We start from the raw sequence: 6,000 nt of genomic DNA, 5'->3' as shown, positions 1-6,000 counted from the left end.
TCCTAATTCTTCTGTTTCAGAAGGTCCCTATCCCTCTTTTTCAGGAGCTCCTGTTCCCTCTGTTTCAGTAGCTCCTTATCCCTCTTTTTCAGGAGCTCCTATTCCCTCTGTTTTAGTAGCTCCTTATCACTCTGTTTCAGGAGCTCCTTATGCCTCTGTTTCAGGAGCTCCTTATCCCTCTGTTTCATGAGCTCCTTATCCTCTATATCTGGAGCACTTTATCGCTCTGTTTCTGGAGCTCCTTATCCCTCTGTTTCATGAGCTCCTTATCCTCTATTTCTGGAGCACTTCATCGCTCTGTTTCAGGAGCTCCTTATCCCTATGTTTTTGGAGCTCCTTTTCCCTCTGTTTCAGGAGCTCCAAATTCCCCTATTTCAGGAGCTCCTTATCCCACTGTTTTATGTGCTCCTTATTCCTCTGTTTCAGGAGCTCCTTATCCCTATCTTTCTGGAGTTACTTATCCCTCTGTTTCAGGAGCTCCAAATTCCCCTATTTCAGGAGCTCCTTATCCCTCTGTTTCAGGAGCTCCAAATTACCCTATTTCAGGAGCTCCTTATCCCTCTGTTTCATGAGCTCCTTATTCCTCTGTTTCTGGAGCTCCTTATCCGTCTGTTTCTGGTGCTCTTTATCCCTCTGTTTAACGAGCTCCTTATCGCTCTCTTTCAGGAGCTCCTTATCCCTCTCTTTCAGGAGCTCCTTATCCCTCTGTTTCAGGAGCTCCTTATCCCTCTTTTCAGGAACTCCTTCTCACTCTGTTGCAGGAGTTCCTAATACTTCTGTTTCAGGAGCTCCTTATCCCTCTTTTTCAGGAGCTCCTATTCCCTCTGTTTCATGAGCTCCTCATCACTCTGTTTCAGGAGCTCCTTATCCCTCTGTTTCAGGAGCTCCTTATCCCTCTGTTTCTGGAGGTCCTTATCCTCTGTGTCTGGAGCACTTTATCCCTCTGTTTCAGGAGCTCCTTATCGCTCTGTTTCTGGAGCTCCTTATCCCTCTGTTGCAGGAGCGCCTTATCCCTATGTTTCAGGAGCTCCTTATCCCTCTTTTTCAGGAGCTCATTATCCCTCTGTTTCTGGAGCTCCTTATCTTTTTTTTTCAGGAGCTCCTTATCCCTCTGTTTCAGGAGCTCCTTATCCCTCTGTTTCAGGAGCTACTTATCGCTCTGTTTCTGGAGCTCCTTATCCCTCTGTTTCTGGAGGTCCTTATCCTCTCTTTCTGGAGCACTTTATTCCCCTGTTTCAGAAGCTCCTTTTCCCTCTGTTTCTGGAGCTCCTTATCCCTGTGTTGCAGGAGCTCCTAATTCTTCTGTTTCAAAAGCTCCTTATCCATCTTTTCAGAAGCTCCCATTCCCTCTTTTTCAGTAGCTCCTTATCCCTCTTTTTCAGGAGCTCCTATTCCCTCTGTTTTAGTAGCTCCTTATCACTCTGTTTCAGGAGCTCCTTATCCCTCTGTTTCAGGAGCTCCTTATCCCTCTGTTTCATGAGCTCCTTATCCTCTATATCTGGAGCACTTTATCGCTCTGTTTCAGGAGCTCCTTATCCCTCTGTTTCATGAGCTCCTATTCGCTCTGTTTCATGAGCTCCTTATAGCTCTGTTTCAGGAGCTCCTTATCCCTCTGTTTTTGGAGCTCCTTTTCCCTCTGTTTCAGGAGCTCCAAAATCCCCTATTTCAGGAGCTCCTTATCCCACTGTTTCATGAGCTCCTTATTCCTCTGTTTCAGGAGCTCCTTATCCCTCTTTTCAGGAACTCCTTATCACTCTGTTGCAGGAGTGCCTAATACTTCTGTTTCAGGAGCTCCTTATCCCTCTTTTTCCGGAGCTCCTGTTCCCTCTGTTTCATGAGCTCATTATCCCCCTGTTTCAGGAACTACTTAGCCTTCTGTTTCAGGAGCTCCTTATCCATCTGTTTCAGGAGCACTTTGCCCCTCTGTTGCAGGAGCTCCTAATTCCTCTGCATCAGGAGCTCCTTATCCCACTGTTTCTGGAGTTGCTGATCCCTCTGTTTCAGGAGCTCCTTATCTCTCTGTTTCTGGAGCTCCTTATAGCTCTGTTTCAGGAGCTCTTTATGCCTCTGTTTCAGGAGCTTTTTTTCCCTCTGTTTCAGGAGCTCCAAATTCCCCCATTTCAGGAGCTCCTTATCCCACTGTTTCATGAGCTCCTTATTCCTCTGTTTCAGGAGCTCCTTATCCCTCTTTTCAGGAACTCCTTATCACTCTGTACCAGGAGTTCCTAATACTTCTGTTTCAGGAGCTCCTCATCCCTCTGTTTCAGGAGCTCCTTATCCCTCTGATTCAGGAGCTCCTTATCCCCCTGTTTCAGGAACTACTTATCCTTCTGTTTCAGGAGTTCCTTATCCATCTGTTTCAGGAGCACTTTGCCCCTCTGTTGCAGGAGCTCCTAATTCCTCTGTTTCAGGAGCTCCTTATCCCACTGTTTCTGGAGTTCCTGATCCCTCTGTTTCTGGAGCTCCTTATCTCTCTGTTTCTGGAGCTCTTTATGCCTCTGTTTCAGGAGCTCCTTATCCCTCTGTTTCAGTAGCTCCTTGTCCCACTGTTTCAGGAGCTCCTTATACCTCTGTTGCAGGAGCTCCTAATTCCTCTATTTCAGGATGTCGTTATCCATCTGTTTCAGGAGCTCCTTATCACTCTGTTTCAGGAGCACCTTATCCCTCTATTTCAGGAGCACTTTGCCCCTCTTTTGCAGGAGCTCGTAATTCCTCTGTTTCAGGAGCTCCTTATCCCTCTGTTTCTGGAGCTCCTGATTCCTCTGTTTCAGGAGCTACTTATCCCTGTGTTGCAGGAACTTCTTATTTCACTGTTGCAGGAACTCCTTTTCCCTCTGTTTCTGGAGTTCCTTATCCCGCTGCTTATGGAGCTCTTTATCCCTCTGTTTCAGGAGCTCCTTATCCCTCTGTTTCAGGAGCTCCTTGTCCCTCTGTTTCAGGAGCTCCTTATCGCTCTGTTTCAGGAGCTCCTTATCCCTCTGTTTCTGGAGCTCCTTATCCTTCTGTTTCTGGAGGTCATTACCCTCTGTTTCTGGAGCACTTTATCCCTCTGTTTCATGAGCTCCTTATTCCTCTGTTTCAGGAGCTCCTTATCCCTCTCTTTCTGGAGTTCCTTATTCCTCTGTTTCTGGAGATCCTTATCCATCTGTTTCTGGAACTCTCTATCCCTCTGATTAAAAAGCTCCTTATCCCTCTCTTTCAGGAGCTCCTTATCCCTCTGTTTCAGGAGCTCCTTATCCCTCTGTTGCAGGAGCTCCTAATTCTCTGTTTCAGGAGCTCGTTATCCATCTGTTTAAGGATCACTTTGCCCCTCTGTTGCAGGAGCTCCTAATTCTTCTGTTTCAGGAGCTTCTGATCCCTCTTTATCAGGAGCTCCTATTCCCGCTGTTTCATGAGCTCCTTATCACTCTGTTTCAGCTGCTATTCCCTCTGTTTCATGAGCTCCTTATCACTCTGTTTCAGGAGCTCCTTATCCCTCTGTTTCATGAGCTCCTTATCGCTCTGTTTCAGGAGCTGCTTATCCCTCTGTTTTTGGAGCTCCTTATCCCTCTGTTTCTGGAGGTCCTTCTCCTCTGTTTCTGGAGCACTTTATCCCTCTGTTTCAGGAGCTCATTATCCCTCTGTTTCAGGAGCCCCTCATCCCTCTGTTTCTGGAGCTCCTTTTCCCTCTGTTTCAGGAGCTCCAAATTCCCCTGTTTCAGGAGCTCCTTATCGCTCTGTTTCATGAGCTCCTTATTCCTCTGTTTCAGGAGCTCCTTATCCCTCTCTTTCTGGAGTTCCTTATCCCTCTGTTTCTCTAGCTCCTTATCCGTCTGTTTCTGGAGTTCTTTATCCCTCTGTTTAATGAGCTACTTATCCCTCTCTTTCAGGAGCTCCTTATCCCTCTCTTTCAGGAGCTCCTCATCACTCTGTTTCAGGAACTCCTTATCCCTCTGTTGCAGGAGCTCCTAATTCCTCTGTTTCAGGAGCTCCTTATCCATCTGTTTCAGGAGCACTTTGCCCCTCTGTTTCAGGAGCTCCTTATCCCTCTGTTGCAGGAGATCCAATTTCTCTGTTTCAGGAGCTCCTTAACCCTCTGTTGCAGGAGCTCCTAATTCCTCTGGTTCATAAGCTCCTTATCCCTCTGTTGCAGGTGCTCCTAATTCTTCTGTTTCAGGAGCTCCGTACCCCTCTTTTTCAGGAGCTCCTATTCCCTCTGTTTCATGAGCTCCTTATCGGTCTGTTTCAGGAGCTCCTTATCCCTCTGTTGCAGGAGCTCCTAATTCCTCTGTTTCAGGAGCTCCTTATCCCACTGTTTCTGGAGTTCCTGATCCCTCTGTTTCAGGAGCTCCTTATCTCTCTGTTTCTGGAGCTCCTTATAGCTCTGTTTCAGGAGCTCTTTATGCCTCTGTTTCAGGAGCTCCTTTTCCCTCTGTTTCAGGAGCTCCAAATTCCCCTATTTCAGGAGCTCCTAATCCCACTGTTTCATGAGCTCCTTATTCCTCTGTTTCAGGAGCTCCTTATCCCTCTTTTCAGGAACTCCTTATCACTCTGTACCAGGAGTTCCTAATACTTCTGTTTCTGAGCTCCTCATCCCTCTGTTTCAGGAGCTACTTATCCCTCTGATTCAGGAGCTCCTTATCGCCCTGTTTCAGGAACTACTTATTCTTCTGTTTCAGGAGTTCCTTATCCATCTGTTTCAGGAGCACTTTGCCCCTCTGTTGCAGGAGCTCCTAATTCCTCTGTTTCAGGAGCTCCTTATCCCACTGTTTCTGGAGTTCCTGATCCCTCTGTTTCTGGAGCTCCTTATCTCTCTGTTTCTGGAGCTCTTTATGCCTCTGTTTCAGGAGCTCCTTATCCCTCTGTTTCAGTAGCTCCTTGTCCCACTGTTTCAGGAGCTCCTTATACCTCTGTTGCAGGAGCTCCTAATTCCTCTATTTCAGGATGTCCTTATCCATCTGTTTCAGGAGCTCCTTATCCCTCTGTTTCAGGAGCACCTTATCCCTCTATTTCAGGAGCACTTTGCCCCTCTTTTGCAGGAACTCCTAATTCCTCTGTTTCAGGAGCTCCTTATCCCTCTGTTGCAGGAGCTGCTAATTCCTCTGTTTCAGGAGCTCCTTATCCCCCTGTTTCTGGAGCTCCTGATTCCTCTGTTTCAGGAGCTACTTATCCCTGTGTTGCAGGAACTTCTTATTTCACTGTTGCAGGAACTCCTTTTCCCTCTGTTTCTGGAGTTCCTCATCCCGCTGTTTATGGAGCTCTTTATCCCTCTGTTTCAGGAGCTCCTTATCCCTCTGTATCAGGAGCTCCTTGTCCCTCTGTTTCAGGAGCTCCTTATCGCTCTGTTTCAGGAGCTCCTTATCCCTCTGTTTCTGGAGCTCCTTATCCTTCTGTTTCTGGAGGTCATTACCCTCTGTTTCTGGAGCACTTTATCCCTCTGTTTCATGAGCTCTTTATTCCTCTGTTTCAGCAGCTCCTTATCCCTCTCTTTCTGGAGTTCCTTATTCCTCTGTTTCTGGAGATCCTTATCCATCTGTTTCTGGAACTCTTTATCCCTCTGATTAAAAAGCTCATTATCCCTCTCTTTCAGTAGCTCCTTATCCCTCTGTTTCAGGAGCTCCTTATCGCTCTGTTGCAGGAGCTCCTAATTCTCTGTTTCAGGAGCTCGTTATCCATCTGTTTCAGGAGCACTTTGCCCCTCTGTTGCAGGAGTTCCTAATTCTTCTGTTTCAGGAGCTCCTTATCGCTCTGTTTCTGGAGCTCCTGATCCCTCTGTTTCTGGAGGTCCTTAACCTCTGTTTCTGGAGCACTTCATCCCCCTGTTTCAGAAGCTCCTTTTCCCTCTGTTTCTGGAGCTCCTTATCCCTATGTTGCAGGAGCTCCTAATTCTTCTGTTTCAGAAGGTCCCTATCCCTCTTTTTCAGGAGCTCCTGTTCCCTCTGTTTCAGTAGTTCCTTATCCCTCTTTTTCAGGAGCTCCTATTCCCTCTGTTTTAGTAGCTCCTTATCACTCTGTTTCAGG

The sequence above is a fragment of the Pristiophorus japonicus genome, unplaced genomic scaffold, assembly GCF_044704955.1.
Source record: "Pristiophorus japonicus isolate sPriJap1 unplaced genomic scaffold, sPriJap1.hap1 HAP1_SCAFFOLD_58, whole genome shotgun sequence".
Lineage (NCBI taxonomy): Eukaryota > Metazoa > Chordata > Chondrichthyes > Pristiophoridae > Pristiophorus > Pristiophorus japonicus.
Note: the sequence above shows the minus strand (reverse complement) of the source record.